Here is a 24991-nt window from a genome sequence, read left to right as displayed (position 1 = left end):
AACAGTCTTCTTGTTTACCTTTTGGACTCTTACAACCTCTACCTGTTCCATTTTATCCCTGGTCACATGTTTCCATGGACTTTATTACTGACCTTCCTAATTCTCTTTTTTTATATTTTTTATTTCTGAAATTGTAAATTGAGGGTTGAGTTCAAAGTGTTTATCTGAAAACCCAGAAAAACAAGGGATTTCGTAGGAGAAAGGATTGATTTTTCTTTGCTGATGATGAAACCTACATTTTCTAGATGATGAAACCTAAATTTTTCAAAAGAAGAAAACTTTGGTTCATAATGAGAATGTCGTCTAGCTAGATTATAATCTGAATTCCTCTTATTATTAACCAGGAAATTACAGGTTTTAGAAGTTTGGTAACAATCCAAGGGGCAGAAAAAAGTCCAAAAGGGAGACAAGTAAAACTCCAAAATTGGTATTTCCACTAGAAAGTAAGAAATCTCCAATTGGATTGATGAATTGGAACTGAAAGATAAGTGTTGGAGAGATCTAGACAGACTAACCAATCATTGTATATTAAACACTCTCTGAGAAGATGGATACCTTCCATTTTGAAATGCCGATAGACAATTAAGGAATTTAGAATTCTTAAATTTATTACAGGTCGAAACTGTCAGTTTTTCTTTTTCACCAGAAACAAATTGCTCAGAAAAAGATCTGGGGGAAAAGGGAACTTAAACAATAGCGTTTTTGATTGAAAGATTTTGAATCTCTTCCTGAACCAGAATGTTGTCTAAATCTAAAAAATGAATTGAATTGGGATCAGCAATCTGAATTGGATTGGAAATTAAGTCTATGAGAACCCCCAGAGTTGACTGAATCACCCATTGGTCTTGTGTGATTAAAGTCCAATTCTGGGAAAACCGATGAATCCTTCCACCAATTATATGAGGGGGAAAAAGGAAAAATAAGAACGTTTGGAAGATTTACCTTGGGGAAAACGGAACCTTCCTCTGGAACAGAAACAGCTTTGATTCTATGGACGGGATCTGGATGGGAAAAAAAATTGCTGGAGGTGTCCTGGAATGATCTCTGGATACCATAATGTGTTTGGACAAGATGGTGTGATTGAGATTGTGAGAAGGGAGGTCTAGAAAAAAGAGGTTCGGCTGGGAAAACTACTTTTAATTTTACATGCCTTGTCAGAGAAATTATTTTGGAAAATCTTTTTAAAAGAGGATTTAACTTTGTTAAGGGTTGAAAAAGTGCTTGCATATTTATTTAAATCTTTAAGAAATGAATAATCAAAAAGGAGTCCATCCTCATCTGATTGCAACTCATTAACCGCAGAGTCAATAATTTTACTATGAAACATAGTATATGGTAAACCCATTCTCTCACAATGATAGGGTCAAATAGTTTGTTTTCAATAACAGTCAGAGTTCAAATATTCTAGTTATAGGGCCTAAATAATCTAATAATTTATCCTGACATGACTTCCAGGACTTGTCAACTCCTTTTTTGATTTTGTAACCAGGGGTACCTATAAACTTTAAAAAATGTGAGGTCTATTTCGGGGGGGATATATTACAAGTTTTTGGCAGAAGCGGCATAGAACAGTCAGTCCTCATTTTATTTCAAGACTTAGGTTTTAAAGGGGTTCTGATTTGGAATGAATTGGGCAATATTAAGCTCTGGACCCCATTCTGCAGACCTGGGATGATGTAATGTATCTGGATTAAACCGGAGATTACCTAAAGCATCTTTAAAAGTAGGTTCATCATCCTCTAAATGTTTTCTTTTTTTGAAGACACTTCCATGTTTTTTTTACTTAACAGGGGAATCAGGGGAATCATCGGAAGAAATATTAATAATTTTCTTATCGGAATTGTTTGATGATATATCAGAATATGAAGAGTCTTTAATCATAAATTGAGAGGTTAATATTTTAGGGATAAAAGTTCCCAATTTTACCCTTTTGGGATTAAGGGTCTTTTTGGCAATTTTTTTTTACTTTCCCTGCCCATGGGGAGGTGAGTCTCAGATAAAATATTTTTGGATTTTGAGACAATTTTTTTTACTGGTTAATACAATACTAGAGGGATGGTGTCTTTTAACATTTAGTTTTAAATGTCGAAGCTTTGTCTGATAAAAGAGCAGTCATTTTTGACATCCCATGGCATTATCGATAATACTCTGAACTTTTTGTTCATTAAGTTCAGACTTGTCAGGGTTTTGAAACATTGTAAATAACATATGTAATATAATAATAAACTGTAGTAATGTAACATAATAAACCCTTTTATCCTCTCAGCTAAAAAGCTCTATAGAGAAACAATTAATAAATAATAAAATAATTATAATTTCCTCTGACAGAAAAATTATATATATATGTAAAGTAGAAGATGACCACAAGATGGTGCTAAAATCTTATAAAACAGATCTAAAATGTACTGTATAAGATAAAGAAAGTACGTTTCGATTTGAAATAAGAAAACATATCAATGTAACTTTGTTGTGATGGAGGATGAAATAGGAGGCGGGAAAATGCAGCTTGTGACATCATAAGACACACCCTAAGATAGATGCGGGTCACGTGAGCGCTCAGAAGCAGAGAAGATGGAGGGTATAACAAATTGACAAGGAAAAGGAATGGTAAGTGCTAGCGAGGGAATAAAGCAACGAAATTGAATGAAAACAAAAGCGCAAGCGAGGGCTAATTAAAGCATAAGAGAAAATACAGAATGATAAATTGGAAATTGAAAAAATGGGAAAAAAAAGAATAAAAATGGAAGATGAAAATAAACACAATGGCCTCTAGTTATCAACGTGTCTACTTACCTGCCATCGCCGGCCCCAATACGCCCGCCTAAGCTCGCCCACCATCGCCGCCGCTGACCTGAATACGCTCTCCAAAGTTATCAATAAAGCTGTCAAAAAGCTGCGCACCAAGTACGGGGCGATGAGCAGCGGACTGTGATAGTTATCACTCAAACGATCTCGCTGCTCTTCGGCTTTTTTACAGCTTTATTGACAAGCTGTCACTAAGCACCCACACTAAACTACACTGTTCTACCCCCTATACCAGCGCCCCCGGAGCCCCCCGCAACTAAATAAAGTTATTAACCCCTAAACCACCGCTCCTAGACCCCGCCGCAACTAAATAAATTGTTTAACCCCTAAACCGCCGCTCCCGGACCCCACCACCACCTATATTAAATTTATTAACCCCTAATCTGCCCCCCCTACACCGTCGCCACCTATAATAAATGTATTAACCCCTATCCTGCCCCCCCTATACCGCCGCAACCTATAATACATTTATTAACCCGTATCCTGCCCCCCCTATACCGCCGCCACCTATAATAAATTTATTAACCCCTATCCTGCCCCCCCTAAACCGCCACCACTATAATAAAATTATTAACCCCTAAACCTAAGTCTAACCCTAACCCTAACACCCCCCTAACTTAAATATTAATTAAATACATCTAAAAATTATAACTCTTATTAACTAAATTAATCCTATTTAAAACTAAATACTTACCTTTAAAATAAACCCTAATATAGCTACAATATAAATAATAATTATATTGTAGCTATCTTAGGAATTCCAGCGTATTTGAGGTTGACGGCTTGATAACTAGAGGCCAATATATTTAAATGAAAAAAAAAACATAATTTATGTAAGAACTTACCTGATAAATTCATTTCTTTCATATTAGCAAGAGTCCATGAGCTAGTGACGTATGGGATATACATTCCTACCAGGAGGGGCAAAGTTTCCCAAACCTTAAAATGCCTATAAATACACCCCTCACCACACCCACAATTCAGTTTAACGAATAGCCAAGAAGTGGGGTGATAAGAAAGGAACGAAAGCATCAAAAAATAAGGAATTGGAATAATTGTGCTTTATTCAAAAAAATCATAACCACCACAAAAAGGGTGGGCCTCATGGACTCTTGCTAATTTATCAGGTAAGTTCTTACATAAATTATGTTTTCTTTCATGTAATTAGCAAGAGTCCATGAGCTAGTGATGTATGGGATAGCAGATACCCAAGATGTGGAACTTCCACGCAAGAGTCACTAGAGAGGGAGGGATAAAATAAAGCCAGCCAATTTTAATCTTATAATGAAAAAAACTGAAATTATAAGCAAACAAATCAAACTGCCTGAAGTACTTTTCTACCAAAAACTGCTTCCGAAGAAGAAAACACATCAAAATGGCAGAATTTAGTAAAAGTATGCAAAGAAGACCAAGTCATTGCTTTGCAAAAGCTCAGGAAGTAGAAACTTACCTAGTAGAATGAGCCGTAATCATCTGAGGCGGGAATCCACCCGACTCCAAATAAGCATGATGAATCAAAAGTTTAACCAAGATGCCAAATAAATGGCAGAAGCCTTTTGATCTTCCTAAAACCAGAAAAGATAACAAATAGACTAGAAGCCTGTCTGAAATCTGAATAGCTTCAACATAGGATTTCAAAACTCTTACCATATCCAAAGAATGAAAGAATCTTGCCAAAGAAGTCTTAGGAAAACAATAATTCCTCCCTAATGTAATTAGAATTTACAACTTTAGGTAAGAATTGAAATGAGGACAGCAAACAGCACCTTACCCTGATGAAAAAATCAGAAAAAGGAGATTCTCAAGAAAAAACAGATAATTCAAAAACTGTTCTAGCTGAAGAGATGTCCAAAAAGAACAATACTTTCCATGAAAGTAATTAATGTCCAGAGCAAGCATATGCTCAAATAGAAGAGCCTGAAAAGCCTTCAGAACCAAATTAAAACTCCAAGGAGGAGAAATTGGCTTAATGACGGGTTTGATACGAATCAAAGCCTGAACAAAATGATGAATATCAGGAAGCAACACTGCCTTATTCTGATGAAAAATCAGAAAAGGAAATTCACAAAAAAGAGCAGATAACTCAGAAACTCTTCTAGCAGAAGAGATAGCCAAGAGGAACAATACTTTCCAAGAAAGTAATTTAATGTTCAGAGAATGCATAGGTTCAAACGGAGGAGCCTGCAAAGCCCTCAGCACCAAATTGAGACTCCAAAGAGGAGAGATTAACTTAATGACAGGCTTGATACGGACCAAAGTCTGTACAAAACAATGAATATCAGGATGATTAGCAATCTTTCTGTGAAAAAAGAACAGAAAGAGTAGAAATTTGTCCTATCAAGGAACTGAAAACAAAACCTCATCCAAACCAACCTGAAGAAATTATAAAATTCTAGGAATTCTAAAAGAATGCCAAGAAAATTGAGAAAAACACTAAGAAATGTAGGTCTTCCAAACTCGATAATAAATCTTTCTAGAGACAGATTTACGAGCCTGAAACATAGTATTAATCAATGAGTCAGAGAAACCTCTATGACTAAAAATCAAGCGTTCAATCTCCATCCCTTCAAATTTAAAGATTTGAGATCGTGATGGAAAAATGGGCCTTGAGAAAGAAGGTCTGTTCTTAACGGAAGAGTCCAAGGTTGGCACCTGGCCATCCAAATGAGATCCGCATACCAAAACCTGAGAGGCCATGCTGGAGCCACAAGCAGTACAAACAAACACTCCATTAGAATTTTGGAAATCACTTTTGGAAGAAGAACTAGAGGCGAAAGGATATAGACAAAATGATAATTCCAAGGAAATATCAATGCATACACTACTTCCGCCTGAGGATCCCCGGACCTGAATAGACCCCTGGGAAGTTCTTATTCAGATGAGATGCCAACAGATCTATTTCTGGAAACCCTTACATCTGAAAAATTTAAAAACATATCTGGGAAAGAGAGACCATTCTCCCGGAAGTAAAGCTTGATTAACAGAGATAATCCGCTTCACAAATGTCTATACCTGGAAAAAAGACCACAGAATTTAGATAGGAGCTGGATTTAACCGAAGCAAATATCCAAGATACTTTTGTCCCAGCCTAAGGACTGATAGTCCCACCCTGATGATTGACATATACCACAGTTGTGACATTGTCTGAAAAACAATAAACGACTCTTCTTCAAAAGAAACTAACTGAAGAACTCTGAGAATGCACGGAGTTCTAAAATATCAAATGGTAATCTCACCTCCTGAGATTTCCAAACACCTTGTGCTGACAGAGATCCTCAGACAGCCTCCCAACCAAAAAGACTCAGATCTGTAGAGATCATGGTCCAGGTTGAAAGAAACGAAGAGACCTGTAAAACTAAATGAAGGTGAACTTAACCATCAAATCAAGATAGTTAAACATTAGGATCTGAAGATTTAAAATGTGAAATCCTAGAATCCCTGCACCATTATTCAGCATAAAAAACTGGAAAGGTTTTACATGAAAATGAGCAAAGGGAATTGAATCCAACGCTGCAGCCATAAAACCTAAAACTTCCATACATATATAGCAACTGAAGGAAATAATAGAGACTGAAGGTACCGACAGACGGAACCCAATAAAATTGGCACTTGTCTGATTAGAGACAAAGACAGTGACCCAAACTATCTGGAAACCTAAAAAAGGTGACCCTTGTGTGAGGAATCAAGAGCTTTTGAAAAAAAGATCCTCTAACTATGTCCTGAAAGAACAAAGTTGAATCATATGAGATTCCGCAGCCTCAGAAAATAATCTGAATGAAAACAGAAAATGAAGATATGTATCTATTGTATCTAATGAACACAAATAATGCCATCACTGACCAACAAAAGGCAGAATAGTTTTGAATAAAACCCCAAAACCCAGTTCCTAAAAATGGAACTGGAAGAAATACCCCAGAAGATTCCAGGACTGAGCAGCGCTTGAACCCCAACGGGTGATCAGCCGCACTTCAACAATATCCCAAAATATATAGGCCCGAAACACACTTAACGAAAGTGTTAGCCTTACTGGAATAGCTGGAATATCATAGAGAAAAAAGACTTCTCACAGACGGTTTACTCTGAACTTAATTCTGTACCCAAAATCAAAGAAATTTGCAAAACAACAAATTTTAAAAAAAAATCTTAACCTGCCCCTTACCAGCCAAACTGGAATACGGCACATACATTGCAATTTTAGGGAGCTGATTTTGAACTAAAAGATTTCCAATTAAAAATATGTTACTTGGGAATTTGTTCCTTAAAAAGAACAACCAAACTGAAATAAGCTTAAAGTTTTAGTCTTAGAACTCAATCTTGAAGCCCAGAGTAACAGTTAAGAATTAAATCCAATTATAAACCAAATAATTGATTATTTTAGAAAAAAAGAAATATGGATTTTTAGAAATCACAAAATTCTTCTAGCTAAAACAGCTAAAGACATAGATTAAACCTCATTTGCAAAAATATTCAATAAAATGAAGACACAAATGAAACTATTAGCATGATAACCCAGTTAAAGGACCAGTCAACACACTGAACTTGCATAACAAATGCAAAACAACAAGACAAATGCAACAGCACCTAGTCTAGTAGATTTTGACCCTTTAACAATGCTAAAATAAATCATAATCTGATACTTTATCTTAAAGTAAACAGAAAAATGAAGCAATTGCAACATTATTCAAATAAATCACAGGTCCAAGAAAAGAACCTGAAAATAAATAATTTTCCTTAAATAAGATACAACCATCTAAAGGAAAATAAATACTATTTTGCTATAGAAACAATAGCATAATTAGCAGGAGTAGAGATAGCCCCATTAAATTGGAGAACCCTCAACATTGAAATGAACTGCCGGCAAAGAATATAGTTTAAAACCTTTGAAGAAGGAATAAAAAGAAAATTCTCAGCCTATTCCATTCCCTAGTATGAGGAACTGGAAAAAAACCTCTGAAAACACAGAAGAATAAATAAGCAGAAATAGTGTTAGCTAGTCTTGAAAAAGAACTAGTTACCTTAATATCCAAAATAATCAACACCTTTTCAACAAAGAACAAATGTACTTTAATAAAAAAATAAAATAAAAAAGTAGATTTGTTAGTGTCAATATCTGATGAAGAAAATTCTGAATGAGAAAAAACATCATCAGAGAAGGATAAATCAGTATGTTGTTGGTCAATTGAAACTTCAATAATTAAAAACATAATTTATGTAAGAACTTACCTGATAAATTCATTTCTTTCATATTAGCAAGAGTCCATGAGCTAGTGACGTATGGGATATACATTCCTACCAGGAGGGGCAAAGTTTCCCAAACCTTAAAATGCCTATAAATACACCCCTCACCACACCCACAATTCAGTTTAACGAATAGCCAAGAAGTGGGGAGCGAAAAGCATAAAAAAAATAAGGAATTGGAATAATTGTGCTTTATACAAAAAAATCATAACCACCACAAAAAAGGGTGGGCCTCATGGACTCTTGCTAATAGGAAAGAAATTAATTTATCAGGTAAGTTCTTACATAAATTATGTTTTCTTTCATGTAATTAGCAAGAGTCCATGAGCTAGTGACGTATGGGATAATAAATACCCAAGATGTGGAACTTCCACGCAAGAGTCACTAGAGAGGGAGGGATAAAATTAAGACAGCCAATTCCGCTGAAAAATTAATCCACTACCCAAATCAAAAAAGTTTCAATTTTTATAATGAAAAAAACTGAAATTATAAGCAGAAGAATCAAACTGAGACAGCTGCCTGAAGTACCATTCTACCGAAACTGCTTCTAAAGAAGAGAAAACATCAAAATGGCAGAACATAGTAAAAGTATGCAAAGAAGACCAAGTCATTGCTTTGCAAATCTGATCAACAGAATCTTCATTCTTAAAAAGCCCAGGAAGTAGAAACTTACCTAGTAGAATGAGCCGTAATCCTCCGAGGCGGGAATCCACCCGACTCCAAATAAGCATGATGAATCATAAGTTTAAGCAAGATGCCAAATAAATGGCAGAAGCTTTTTGACCTTCCTAAAACCAGAAAAGATAAAAAATAGACTAGAGGTCTATCTGAAATCTGAATAGCTTCAACATAGAATTACAACAACTCTTACCATATCCAAAGAAAGTAAGAATCTCACCAAAGAAGTCTTAGGAAAACAATAATTCCTCCCTAATGTTTGTTAGAATTTACAACTTTAGGTAAGAATTTAAATGAGGACAGCAAAAACCACCTTATCCTGATGAAAAAAAATCAGAAAAAAGAGATTCACAAGAAAGAACAGATAATTCAAAAACTGTTCTAGCTGAAGAGATGTCCAAAAAGAACAATACTTTCCATGAAAGTAAATAATGTCCAGAGCAAGCATATGCTCAAATAGAAGAGCCTGAAAAACCTTCAGAACCCAATTAAGACTCCAAGGAGGAGAAATTGGCTTAATGACAGGTTTGATACGAATCAAAACCTGAACAAAATGATGAATATCAGGAAGTAACACTGCCTTATCCTGATGAAAAATCAGAAAAAGATATTCACAAAAAAGAGCAGATAACTCAAAAAATCTTCTAGCAGAAGAAATAACCAAAAGGAACAATACTTTTCCAAGAAAGTAATTTAATGTTCAGAAAATGCATAGTTTCAAACGGAGGAGCCTGTAAAGCCCTCAGCACCAAATTGAGACTCCAAAGAGGAGAGATTGAATTAATGACAGGCTTGATACGGACCAAAGCCTGTACAAAACAATGAATATCAGGATGATTAGCAATCTTTCTGTGAAAAAAGAACAGAAAGAGTAGAGATTTGTGCTAACAAAGAACTGAAGACAAAACCTTATCCAAACCAACCTGAAAAAATAATAAAATTCTATGAATTTTAAAAGAATGCCAAGAAAAGTAGGTCTTCCAGACTCAATAATAAATCTTTCTAGAGACAGATTTACGAGCCTGAAACATAGTATTAATCAATGAGTCAGAGAAACCTCTATGACTAAAAACCAAGCGTTCAATCTCCATCCCTTCAAATTTAATGATTTGAGATCCTGATGGAAAAAATGGGCCTTGAGAAAGAAGGTCTGGTTTAAACGGACGTGTCCAAGGTTGGCAACTAGCCATCTGAATGAGATCTGCATGCCAAAACCTGAGAGGCCATGCTGGAGCCACCAGCATAACAAACAAATACTCCATAAGAATTTTGGAAATCACTTTGGAAGAAGAACTAGAGGCGGAAAGAAATAGGCAAAAAGATAATTCCAAAGAAATGTCAATGCATACACTACTTCCGCCTGAAGATCCCCGGACCTGAATAGGCCCCTGGGAAGTTCTTTATTCAGATGAGATGCCAACAGATCTATTTCTAGAAATGCTCACATCTGAAAAATTGAAAAACATATCTGGGTAAGAGAGACCATTCTCCCGGAAGTAAAGCTTGATTAACAGAGATAATCCGCTTCCCAAATATCTATACCTGGGAAAAAAAACACAGAATTTAGATAGGAGCTGGATTTAGCCCAAGCTAATATCTGAGACACTTCTGTCACAGCCTAAGGACTGATAATCCTACCCTGATGATTGACATACATCATAGTTATGATATTGTCTGAAAAACAATAAACGTCTCTTCTTCAAAAAGAAACTAACTGAAAAACTCTGAGAAAGCACGGAGTTCTAAAATATCAAATGGTAATCTCGCCTCCTAAGATTTCCAAACCCCTTGTGCTGACAGAGATCTTCAGACAGCCTCCCAACCAAAAAGACTCACATCTGTAGAGATCATGGTCCAGGTTGAAAGAAACGAAGAGACCTGTAGAACTAAATGATGGTGATCTTAACCACCAAATCAAGAGAGATAAATATTATGATTCGAAGATTTAAAATGCGAAATCCTAGAATCCCTGCACCATAATTCAGCATAAAAGACTGGAAAGGTTCTTTCTATTGAAAATGAGCAAAGGAAATTGAATCCAATGCTGTGGCCATAAGACCTAAAACTTCTATGCATATATAGCAACTGAAGGAAATAATAGAGACTAAAGGTACCGACAGACGGAACCCAATAAAATTGTCCCTTGTCTGATAGAGACAAAGACAGTGACACAAACTATCTGGAAACCTAAAAAAGGTGACCCTTGTGTGAGGAATCAAGAGCTTTTGAAAAAAAGATCCTCTAACTATGTCCTGGAAGAACAAAGTGAATCATATGAGATTCCGCATCCTCAGAAAATAATCTGAATGAAAACAGAAAAATGAAAATATGCATTTATTGTATCTAATGAAAACAAATAATGCTATCACTGACCAAAAAAAGGCAGAATAGTTTGAATAAAACTCCAAAACCCAGTTCCTAAAAATGGAACTGGAAGAAATACCCCAGAAGATTCCAGGTCTGAGCAGTGCTTGAACCCCACGGGTGATCAGCCATGCTTCAACAGTACCCAAAATATATAGGACCGAAACACACTTAAAGAAAGTGTTAGCCTTACTGGAATAAAATCAAAGAAATTTGGACCCAATAGAACCAAATAAATTTCAAAAAAGTCTTAACCTGCCCCTTGCCAGCCAAGCTGGAATACGGCACGTACATCGCAATTTTAGGGAGCTGATTTCGAACTGAAAAATTTCCAATTAAAAACATGTTACTTGGGAAAGAATTCAGGAATTCGTTCCTTAATAAGAAGAACCAAACTAGTATAAGCTTAAAGTTTTAGTCTTAGAACTCAATCTTGAAGCCCAGAGTAACAGTTAAGAATTGAATCCAATTATAAAACAAATAATTGATTATCTTAGAACAAAAGAAATATGGATTTTTAGAAATCACAAAATTCTTCTAGCTAAAACAGCTAAAGACATAGATTAAACCTCATTTGCGAAAATATTCAATAAAATGAAGACGAAAATGAAATTATTAGCATGATAGTCCAGTTAAAGGACCAGTCAATACAGTGGACTTGCATAATCAATAAATGCAAAACAACAAGACAAATGCAACAGCACCTAGTCTAGTAAATTTTGTCCCTTTAACAATGCTAAAATAAATCATAATCTGATACTGTGGGGGTAGTTATCAAGCCGTCAACCTCAAATACGCTGGAATTCCGCAGCGTATTTGTGTCGAGGCTGATTCGCCTTAGTTATCAAAGGCTCGAGACCGGCAAAAGTAGAATTTTGTGACGTAAGCTTCGATCCACCGGACTCAGTCCGACACAGATCGATTCTTACGTCACTCCAGATGTTCCGCACACAAGTGCGGCACATTCTCACTACTTTTGCTAGTTATCAAATGACTAGCAGGTACGCTCGGCACTTTTTCGGCCCAGCGTACCTGGTTTTCAAACCGCCACCCCTGGAGGCGGCGGATCCCATAGGAATCAATGGGAGTCTGACCATAGCGAAAGTAGAAGTTCGCTGCTTACAGACATCCCATTGATTTCTATGGGAGCTGTCTGCACCTAACACCCTAACATGTACCCCGAGTCTAAACACCACTAATCTGTCCTCCCCTACACCGCCGCAACTAAATAAAGTTATTACCCCCTAAACCGCCGCTCCCGGAGCCCACCGCAAGCTACTCTATACATATTAACCCCTAAACTGCCGCTCCCGGAGCCCACCGCAACTATAATAAATGTATTAACCCTTAAACCGCCGCTCCCTGAACCCGCCGCAACCTATATTAAATGTATTAACCCCTATCCTGCCCCCCCTACACCGTCGCCACCTATAATAAATTTATTAACCCCTAATCTGCCCCTCCTACACCGTCGCCACCTATAATAAATTTATTAACCCCTAATCTGCCCCCCCTACACCGTTGCCACCTATAATAAATTTATTAACCCCTAATCTGCCCCCCCTACACCGTTGCCACCTATAATAAATGTATTAACCCCTAATCTGCCCCCCCTACACCGTCGCCACCTATAATAAATGTATTAACCCCTATCCTGCCCCCCACTACGCCGCCACCACTGTAATCAAATTATTAACCCCTAAACCTAAGTCTAACCCTAACGCCCCCCTAACTTAAATATTAATTAAATAAATCTAAATAATATTTTTATTATTAACTAAATTAATCCTATTTAAAACTAAATACTTACCTTTAAAATAAACCCTAATATAGCTACAATATAAATAATAATTATATTCTAGCTATCTTAGGATTTATTTTTATTTTACAGGTACCTTTCAATTTATTTTAACTAGGTACAATAGCTATTAAATAGTTATTAACTATTTAATAGCTTACCTAGCTAAAATAAACTGAAATTTACCTGTAAAATAAATCCTAACCTAAGTTATAATTACACCTAACACTACACTATACTTTAATAAATTATTCCTATTTAAAACTAAATACTTACCTGTAAAATAAACCCTAATATAGCTACAATATAAATAATAATTATATTGTAGCTATCTTAGGATTTATATTTATTTTACAGGTAACTTTGTATTTATTTTAGCTAGTTAGAATAGTTATTAAATAGTTATTAACTATTTAATAACTACCTAGCTAAAAGAAATACAAAATTACCTGTAAAATAAATCCTAACCTAAGTTACAATTAAACCTAATACTACACTATCATTAAATTAATTAAATAAACTACCTACAAATAACTACAATTAAATACAATTACATAAACTAACTAAAGTACAAAAAATAAAAAAAGCTAAGTTACAAAAAATAAAAAAATAAGTTACAAACATTTTAAAAATATTACAACAATTTTAAGATACTTACACCTAATCTAAGCCCCCTAATAAAATAACAAACCCCTCCAAAATAAAAAAATGCCCTACCCTATTCTAAATTAAATAAAGTTCAAAGCTCTTTTACCTTACCAGCCCTTAAAAGGGCCATTTGTGGGGGCATGCCCCAAAAAGTTCAGCTCTTTTGCCTGTAAAAGAAAAATACAACCCCCCCAACATTAAAACCCACCACCCACATACCCCTAATCTAACCCAAATCCCCCTTACAAAAACCTAACACTAATCCCCTGAAAATCATCCTACCTTGAGTTGTCTTCACTCAGCCGAGCAGCGATGGAACCAAAGTGGACATCCGGAGCGGAAGAAGTTAATCCTCCAAGCGGCGCTGAAGAAATCTTCCATCCGATGAAGTCATCATCCAGGCGGCGCTGAAGAAGTCTTCGATCCGGGCGATGTCATCTTCCAAGAGGCGCTGAAGAGGTCTTCTATCCGGGCGATGTCATCTTCCAAGCCGGGTCTTGAATCTTCCTCCCGCCAACGCGGAACCTCCTTCTTCACCGACGAATGAAGGCTCCTTTAAGGGATGTCATCCAAGATGGCGTCCCCTCAATTCCGATTGGTTGATAGGATTCTATCAGCCAATCGGAATTAAGGTAGGAAAAATCTGATTGGCTGATGGAATCAGCCAATCAAATTGAGCTTGCATTCTATTGGCTGATCGGAACAGCCAATAGATTGCGAGCTCAATCTGATTAGGCAGATTAGGGGTTAATAAATTAAGTATAGGTGACGACGGTGTAGGGGGGGCAGGATAGGGGTTAATAGGTTTAATATAGGTTGCAGCGGGTTCAGGGAGCGGCGGTTTAGGGGTTAAACTATTTATTTAGTTGCGGAGAGGTGCGGGATCAGCAGGATAGGGGTTAATAACTTTATTATAGAGGGCGACGGTGTAGGGGGGGCAGGATAGGGGTTACTAGGTATACTGTAGGTGGCAGCGGTGTCCGGGAGCGGCGGTTTAGGGGTTAATACATTTATAAGAGTTGCGGCAGGGTCTAGGAGCAGCGGTTTAGGGGTTAATACATTTATCAGAGTTGCGGCAGGGTCTAGGAGCGGCGGTTTAGGGGTTAGTAACTTTATTGAGTTGCGGGGGGCTCCGGGGGCGCTGGTATAGGGATAGAACAGTGTAGTTTAGTGTGGGTGCTTAGTGACAGGCTAGCAATAAAGCTGGGAAAAAGCTGAAGGGCAGCGAGATCGGATGAGTGATAACTCTCACAGTCCGCTGCTCATCGCCCCGCGGCTTTTTGACAGCTTTTTTTTATAACTTAGGCGAACGTATTCAAGGTCCGCGGCGGCGAAGGTAGGCGAGCTTAGGCGGGCGTATTGGGCCGGCGAAGTCAGAAAAGTAGACGGCTTGATAACTACCCCCCTGTATCTTAAAGTAAACAGAAAAAATGAAGCAATTGCGACATCCAAATAAATCACAGGTCCAAGAAAAGTACCTGAAACTAAATAATTTTCCATAAATAAGATACAACCATCTAAAGGAAAATAAATACTATTTTGCTATAGAAACAATAGCATAATTAGTAGGAGTAGAGATAGCCCCAATAAATTGGAGAACCCTCCAAATTGAATTTAACTGCCGGCAAAGAATATAGTTTAAAACCTTTGAAGAAGAAAATTCTCAGCCTATTCCATTCCCTAGTATGAGGAATTGGAAAAAAACCTCTGAAAACACAGAAGAATAAATAAGCAGAAATAGTGTTAGCTAGTCTTGAAAAAGAACTAGTTACCTTAATATCCAAAATAATCAACACCTTTTCAACAAAGAACAAATGTACTTTAATAAAAAAATAAAAAAAAAAGGAGATTTGTTAGTGTCAATATCTGATGAAGAAAATTCTGAATGAGAAAAAACATCATCAGAGAAGGATAAATCAGTATGTTGTTAGTCATTTGAAACTTCAATAATTAAAAAAGAAGTTTGAAAAAGACCTAAAAATTTTATTAGAAGGCACAATGTCAGACAAAGCCTTTAAAATAGAATCAGAAAAATATTTCTTATAAATCTTCTAAATATTTCTTGTACATAAGATGTAAAAAGAATGGCAATATATAAAGCATAAATACTAATGGATTCTGCATGTAAAAGTTCATCATGATAACTTATTACAAACCATAGCTAAAGATAAACATTCATAACATTTAAAATAAATGAACTTAGCTTTGGTAGGACTGAACTCAGTCAACAGGAATCCTCTTAGATTGTTTTGAAACAGGAACAGTGAAATCTTGCAATATGTAATAGAAAAAAACAATATTTAAAGCAAAATTATCAAATTCCTTAAATGACCGTTTCAGGAATTGGAAAAGAATGCAAAATAATAAGCTTCTAGAAACCAGAAGCAATAAAAAAAAGTGAGGTTTAAATAATGTGAGGAAAAAAAGTGAAACAAAAAATACGCCCACATTTTTTGGCGCCAAATATGACGCCCACATTATTGGCGCTAAATACAACGCCCATATATTTGGCGCCAAGTATGACGCCACATCTTCTGACGCCAGAACCGACCCCCACATTTTTTGGCGCAAAAAATGTCTGAATACACATGCGTCAAAAATGACGTATTAACAGAATACAACTTCCGGCGTCAACTACGGCGCCGGAAATGACAAAATTTTTGCGCCAAAAAAGTCAGCGCCAAGAATGACGCAATAAAAAGAAACATTTTCTGCCCCCGCGAGCCTAACAGCACACAGGGAGAAATGATCAATTGAAAATTTTCAATTTTCAAGGTAAAGAAAAATAAATTGAATTAAAATGCATTATCCCAAATAATGAAACTGACAGTCTGGATTTTAAAGGAATACTGATTATCCTGAATCATGGCAAATATAAGTTTAAAGACATATATTTAGAACTTTACATAGAAAGTGCCCAACCATAGCTTAGAGTGTCATAATAAAATAAGACTTACTTACCCTAAGACACTCATCTACATATAGTAGATAGCCAAACCAGTACTGAAATGAGAATCAGTAGAGGTAATGGTATATAAGAGTATATCGTCGATCTGAAAAGGGAGGTAAGAGATGAATCTCTACGACCGATAACAAAGAACCTATGAAATAGACCCCGTAGAAGGAGACCATTGAATTCAAATAGGCAATACTCTTTTCACATCCCTCTGACATTCACTGCACTCTGAGAGGAAAACCGGGCTCCAGCCTGCTGCAAAGCGCATATCAACGTAGAATCTAGCACAAACTTACTTCACCACCTCCATGGGAGGCAAAGTTTGTAAAACTGAATTGTGGGTGTGGTGAGGGGTGTATTTATAGGCATTTTAAGGTTTGGGAAACTTTGCCCCTCCTGGTAGGAATGTATATCCCATACGTCACTAGCTCATGGACTCTTGCTAGTTACATGAAAGAAATAATAATAATAAAGGAAATAAAATCCTATAAAAAAACGGAAACAAAATAAATAGATTTTTTTATTAGATAACTGAAAATAAAATTATAGAAGAAATAGAAATAAACCAAATGAGATAAAAGAATATAGAAAATAAGAAATATAATGAAAAAATTTAAATAATAAAATTCAAAAAATCTCTAAATAAGCTGCAATATAAGAAAATAATGGAACACAAATATTTTATATACTTCTCTTCACAGCAGAAGCAAAAGAAATAGGATTTGGTATTTTGTATTGGACAGTTTATTGTTGTATCCTGTATTCTGATTGGCCAGTCTCTGTTGTACTGTACTGGTTTTACTGTCTGATTTTTACAATTTTAACTATTTTATATTAGTTCAACTTTTATGTACAGTTTTATTCTTTATGCTCCTGAACTTTTAAAAGCTGCATTTAACAGTACAAGAAAGAGATAGCAAAATATGAAGTTTCTGTGGTTGTAATAAAATTAATACTTTTATGGTGGACTATAATTTGATGGGACCTTTGTACACAAGGCCTATGTGTTTCACCTGACTGTACAAAAAAATGAAGGCAGGGGCCCCAGGGCCCGTCTGGTTTCCCAGTCAAACCCTGGCTGATGCGTTTGCACATGTGCAGCAAGCAACTCTCCAGATACCTGCAGTGAAACTTAGGTTCCAAAATGGTGGCACCCAGGAATTTATTTTGTGGAGATACTCACCAGTACTGAACACCACCACCTCTGCTATCTCATAGAAGGTAATATTTGTAATTGTTATGTAAATACTCTAGTTTTCACAAGAGGGTACTGCAAAATATTTCAAGCATTATAAATAACGGTGTCCCTTTGCTTTTCTCAAAGTCACTGAGCACAATATGTCAATCAATAATCAATGAGTACAGGCACTTTTAAAAAAAAAAGCACTAGTAGCAGCACCCATAATTAGAGGGAGGTGCATGAAAAGTATTTAGTCTTTAATGGCCTTAAAGGGACAGTCAAGTAATTGTTTAAAAATATAGATAATTGGGGGGGGGGGGGGGGTCTGAGCCGCAGTCATGATCAGCAGCAAAATCGGGAAGCTCCTCAAGCAGCTATAATAACTTGCTATTTTTCTCTTCTCAAACATGACATCCTACTCTGCAACTTAATATACTAATACAACAAAAAAAGGGAGTCTATGAAATGGTCTGTATTGACAGCGCAGCCTACCCCCCCCCCCCCACACTGGTTGCACTTCTCACAAACATGCAAGGCGCATACGGTAGTCTGTAGTTAATAAAATTAAGTACTTTAAATTTAGCTACGTATAATACGTGTTTTATTACTAACATAAGAGACATAAAATTATCAGTAAAAGTTAAAATTTGTATGGACACCGGTGTCTTAAATTTTAAATGTATTCATCTAGTAAAAATGCCTTAAAACATTAATGTGAATAAAAATAAATCACAACAATACTATCTATTTTGATAAAGTTTACAAACTATACATCAATATTTTCTAGCTCAAATTAATAGATTCCAACAGATAGATATATTGCAGTACAGATAAAAGTAGGAAGTTCAGTTTAGCCTCAACAAATGGGAACACATCTATCCAAGTTGGTAATTAATACGACTTGTGGTATCTTTACTGCAATATATCTGTTGGAATCTATTAATTTGAGCAGAAAATATTGATGTATAGTTGAGTGTATACTTTATCAAAATAGTATTGTTGTGATTTATTGTTGTGATTTATTTGTATTCACATTATTTTTTTAAGGCATTTTTATTAGATGAATACATTTAAAATTTAAGACACCGGTGTCCATACCAATTTTAACTTTTACTGATAATTTTATGTCTCTTGAAGTATTTAATTTTATTAACTACAGACTGCCGTAGGCGCCACCCCCTTCTTTTGTTTTTTCAACTTAATATACTAACTAAGCAGAAGGCAAGGAACTGAACGATACTACTATTTTCATGATCATATCCGCAGAACCCAATGTCACTAGAAGCAGGGAATCACAAAGTGTACAGAATTTCCTGAATTCAGAAGCGTATTGCAGTTATACAGAGCCTTAACAAAGATGGCGACAGAGATTATACTCCACTTGAAACAAGTCGAAGCATTACTAGATACGCACTTCTGTGATCTTAGATCTGTCCTCACAATGGAATGGACCTCCCCATATAGGGGAAACTATTCTGGGCTAACTCCGCTCCAAAGTTCAGACGAAAAATCAGCTTATGACCTACCCTCGAGAGCAAGAAATTCCCATGAGCCATATGATATACTCGCTACTAAGTGAAATCTGCGGGAGATCAGTGTTATGATGAACATACCTTGCCACACAGAGTCAACTCCCGGAACGTCGACCTTAAGGAGCTTTTAGCACACAGAAACACCACAGAACCCCTGGATTAAGGGGGGGACATCGAGAGTGCTACTGACTCCTGTAAGCTGATCTACTAGAAACCACAGAGGCGTAACTAGAAACCACAGGGCCCAGGTGCAAGAATCTAAGAAGGGCCCCCCCACCCACCCCCAAAAAAAGTGAATTTGGTACATATCTTTTTTTTTTTTACATTTAACACAGAATTGCGACCTCTGCACCCCCTGTAATTTCGTCCCTGGATTGCGGTACACTTGGCTACAGTTCCAACTTGCAGAGGAGCTCTATTCGATCTCGACCTTAACTAAGCAGAACGCTCCCCTTGGAGATTCCATCTTTGTGTTGAAGTCGAGACCTGGAGTTGGACGACAGCTCAATATTTGTTTCTAACAATGCAATAACTGCTATTATCTTAAAGGACATAGTGTTTGTACGTTCATGTTTATTACGTTTGCAGTGCATATCTGTTATACACTTTATTCACTGTCTTAATCTAGCTCATGTTATATTATGATAACCCATAGACATATGAAGGCTTTTGCTGGAACCTCAATGAGAAGACGTCACATCTTTATCATAGGCTGGAACTTTTACCTTGTATCCTCTTTTTACTTGTAATATATATTAAAAGTGGTCCACATAATATTTGCATACATACACACTAACAAGGCATGCAAAACGTAAGTAATATATGTGGTTTCCATACTCCTTACTATACTATAATTAACACTTTCTCACCTGTTTAGGGTGATCCCCCTGTCAGCGGCCGTAACTAGGGGGCATATTAAGTCCTGCTTTTGGAGGGATTATATTTTCCTCTTTGGCACTACAAATAACATCCCTGAGTAACTATTCTCCCAAACCACAAAGAATATCCTGAGCCCAGTTAAATCAGTTGCCTCTATGCATATTTCCATTAGCAACTACATATTTTCCTATTGATCTCATAACAAAGCCTCTCTTTACTATGGATTACTATCATTTAATAATAACAATAAACCTTAGGGTTCCCTGCAGAAATGTAGGCTCCGCAGCATCATGGTGCAGCATTAGTTGTTGATCCTATATAGTATTCCAATGTCCAAGATTAATCCATGTAAAATGTATTATATACTTTATTTGTAACACCAGACACCAATGTTTTAATATTAGTGCTATGGTCCAATGTTACCTTATGTTATATACATCTTTTATTAAATAGAAGGTGCAAAAGTGACCCTATTTTTTTATTGTATATACTTCAATTGCTAGAAGTGTTATTTCTCCTTATTCAATAGTTATACTATATCAGTTGATTATTTTTTCTCTTTATAACCTAAGGTCCAATAGTGACCATGACAAAGGCTAACTTCCCCCACCCTTGAACCACCAGATGGGTCCAAGAGTGACCCCCTGAGTAACGTGAGGAACATTCTCTAAGAATAAAAAATGAGGTTTAATTTCTATATGTCCAAATTTATTTGTGACACTTATAACAGTTGCGGCTCATATTACTACTCCTTTTTGTGTATATTGTTCCCAAGCTACATTTTTCCTTTCACAAACAGTTAAGACTCAGGGCATACTATGTATTAACCTCAAATATTTATGTATAGTACATTATAATGTTATGTAAATGGCCGTACAACTACAACCTATGAGATCTACTGCTATAGCACACATATATATGCCATGTATATGTTTGAATACACTCTGATATTGTATTATCATTGTTATTGGATGTGTATCATATGTTAGAATTACTTAAAACCTCAATAAAAGATTAAATATAGATAATCCCTTTATTACTCATTCCTCAGTTTTGCATAACCAACACGGTTATATTACCTGTGATTACCTTGTATCTAAGCCTCTGCAGACCCCCCTTATCTCAGTTCTTGTGACACGCTGCATTTTTGTGTGCAGTCTTTGCAATTAACATATATTGTACCTAAAAAAACAAACAGATTTGATTGTAGATTTGAGTGACTAAAGCAGAAGGCAAAACTATGGTATAAAATAATAAAGGTGAAATTAAATATTTGAAGCTATTGCATAAGTCAGTGTGAATAATTTAATTTATAAAATGAGAGAAAAGAACACTATTGTACCTAGGATACATTATAGCTCTTCTGTAGAGAGGAAACTTTTGAGAATGTATAATGCTTTTATCTCAGTACAGTGCAGTCATTCACTTTTCTTTGTGGCTATTTTGGAAAAAGCATTAAAGGCAAATCCTTTGTGAAAATGATCTTGATATGTAGGATACAAGACAGACTGAGAGAAAACCGAACACTGCATAATATAAAGTTAATGTATTATTATACTGTGTCAGCAAATAGAAAAGTGTGAGACACAGATTACTATTTTTTTTATTATGTGCAACGTTTCAGGTTCCTATTGAATAGGTTTGCCAGCCACCTTTAGTTCAGCCCTAAACTTGAACACTCTAGTGCCATGCAAAGCAAAACCTTTTTTTGCAGGGTACACACTATGGGGCCTATTTAACAAATGTCTGTCCGACATGAACTGATCAGCGGATCATGTCCGACAGACATCGCTGAATGCGGAGAGCAATACGCTCTCCGCATTCAGCATTGCACCAGCAGCTCTTGTGAACTGCTGGTGCAACACCGCCCCCTGCAGATTCACGGCCAATCGGCCGCCAGCAGGGGTTGTCAATCAACCCGATTTCATGCGATGTCTGTCCGCCTCCTCAGAGCAGGCAGACAGGTTATGGAGCAGCGGTCTTTAGACCGCTGCTTCATAACTGGTGTTTCTGGCGATTCTGAAGGCTCGCCAGAAATACGGAGCTTGATAAATGGGTGTATATGTATAACAGCACATAAACACAAGCTAGCACATAGATATTCATACTTTCACACACTCTCTCACAAACATGCTCACACAAACTAACCCACACACTAACACACTCTATCTCACACACACATAAAGGCACTTGCATTCTCTCTCACACACACACTCTCTCACACATACAATGACACTACAGCACTCTCACATACACTCAAACTAAACACATTCTCTCACACATACTGTCATATACACAAACACACTCACTCTTTCACACATAAAGGCACTAGCATTCTCTCTCTCTCTCTCACACACACACACATTCTCTCTTACATACACTCTCTCACACATACAAAGACACTATAGCACACTCACATACACTCACACGAAACACATTCTCTCACACACACAATCAGCCAATAGGATTGAGCTTGCATTCTATTAACTGTTCCAATCAGCCAATAGTATGCAAGCTCAATCCTATTGGCTGTTCTAATCAGCCAATAGGATTAAACTTAAATCCTATTGGCTGATTGGATTGGATAGAATTGGATTGGATTGGATAGAATTCTATCAGCCAATCGGAATTGAAGGGACGCCATCTTGGATGACATCATTTAAAGGACCCATCATTGTTCCAGTCGCCGTCGAACGAAGAGGATGCTCTACGTCGGGTGTCTTGAAGATGGACCTGCTCCGCTCCGGATGGATGAAGATAGAAGATGCCGTATGGATGAAGACTTCTGCCGTCTGGAGGACCTCTTCTTTCCGGATAGGATGAAGACTTCTGGCCGTCTGGAGGACCATTTCTGCCCGGTTGGATGAAGACGTCTCAAGGTAGGGTGATCTTCAAGGGGTTAGTGTTAGGTTTTATTAAGGGGGGATTGGGTGGGTTTTAGAGTAGGGTTGGGTGTGTGGGTGGTATTGTCTTTTTTTTTTACAGGTAAAAGAGCTGATTACTTTGGTGCAATGCCCCGCAAAAAGCCCTTTTAAGGGCTATTTGTAATTTAGTATAGGGTAGGGATTTTTATTATTTGGGGGGGCTTTTTTATTTTATTAAGGGGATTAGATAAGGTGTAATTAGTTTAAAAAAATTTTTAGTGTTTTTTTTCCGTAATTTAGTTTATTTAATTGTAATTAATTGTAGTTAATTTAGGTAATTAATTATAGTGTAGTGTTAGGTGTAATTGTAACTTAGGTTAGGTTTTATTTTACAGGTACTTTTGTATTTATTTATTTATTTTTATTTATTTATTTAATTTTTTTTTAAAGATGCAAATTTTTAATAAGCAAATACTTAAATGTCAGGATTTTACAAGCTATTGTACATTTGTATGAGACAATGAAAAGTTAGATTAAATGCAATTTATCTGCTGCTTATTATTCAGTTATTTGCAGATTCTCTTTAATTAGGTTTATACAAAGGTTGGTACATATTAACTTATAATTTGTTTTCTATCAAGTAATTTTGGACAAGAGCGGAGTAACATGACAGTAATTGTAGCAACATTGTTAATTATTCATTTTTTTAGAACTGATCAGATATTGTTAATACAATATATACAAAAGTATATGAGTCCGGTTTTACTTTCTTTGGTATGTGCATTCATGCTTCAGAGAAATTTCACATTGACAAGAAACACCTTCAGGACTGGCACAGAAGGAAGCTGAAGTCCTGTCCAAGCTCGTGTTCCTTTGGAGCTGAACCTCTTACAAACAGACGGGCTCCTGTAATTCCTAGAAGAGTGGCCTTTTCCCCATCAACTAGAAGCAAACAACCCTCTCGCAGGGCAACTACAGGAGGAGTGTCTGGTTCTTCATGGTATTGAGAGAGTCTCTGTTCTCGGGTCTCCCCCATGTGTTTGCTATTGACAATAGGATCCAGGTAGTGAGGATTAATGTTGAAGGGCACCAGACCAAGTGCCTGTAGAGAAGGTGGGTATACAATTGGCATGTCATTTGTTGTGTGAATGCTGACTGTAGCGACATTAGTGCCAGCGCTCGAACCTATTTAAGGAATTCCATCCTCAAACACTTTCTTCCTGATGGCAGGAATTAAGCCATTATCATACAGAGCTTTTAAAAGCCGGAACGTGTTTCCACCACCAATGAAGATGGCTTCGGAATTGTTTACAGCATCTACAGGGTTGGAGGCTTCATGCACACTATCTAGGCTGTAACCAAGGCTTTCAAACTTCTCTCTTGCGGTTTTGGCATATGCATCCCTGTTATGCAGAGCATATGGGACAAAAAGAACCCCGTTTCACTTGTTCTCCTAAAAAGTTGCATATTTGCTCCTGGCAGTGCTCTAAATAGCCACCACCGTGCAGTGTGGAGTTGGAGATCAGCAGCAGACGCCTCTTGATTGTCATCATTAATGATAAATTAAACTTTTGTATAGTTAGCTTAACTTTGTAAACTCATTGTTCTCCAACCAACAGCAGAAAGCCTTTTGTATTTATATTTATTTTTTTATTTTTTTTATTGAGGTAAAATTATTGGCATACACAATAAACTGTACAGCATAATACAAATGCTCTTCAAAAAATACTTATACCAAGGAGTATCTTATAGGACACATCGGCATAATAAGAAAGAAAATAAAATACATGAGATGAGCAATAGGTATCATCCAAGAAGAGTAAAACCCAAGGCGCATACTATAATCATATAGGTGATGTACAGTAACTTATCGGTAATTTACATGTTTGCTGTAGAGAATAGGATAGGTTAAGGAAATACTAGCCAATAAGAAGAATTGAGCCCTCAAATACATGCAGAAGGCCTCTCTTGGACCTCACATCATATAGAATAGTGATAATTATTGAGAGCAATCTGGTTTATAGGAGACCACTCATGGATCTCTTTAAT

At 36.5% G+C, this 24991-nt stretch overlaps 1 pseudogene; it reads right to left on the bottom strand.

The window, feature by feature from the left end:
- Window positions 1-23372: 23372 nt before the first annotated feature.
- LOC128636717 (alpha-aspartyl dipeptidase-like) lies at window positions 23373-24560 on the bottom strand (annotated as a pseudogene).
- Window positions 24561-24991: the final 431 nt, after the last annotated feature.

Source organism: Bombina bombina, chromosome 1 (assembly GCF_027579735.1).
Source record: "Bombina bombina isolate aBomBom1 chromosome 1, aBomBom1.pri, whole genome shotgun sequence".
Classification (NCBI taxonomy): Eukaryota; Metazoa; Chordata; class Amphibia; order Anura; family Bombinatoridae; genus Bombina; species Bombina bombina.
This window is presented reverse-complemented; position numbering and strand designations above follow the sequence as displayed.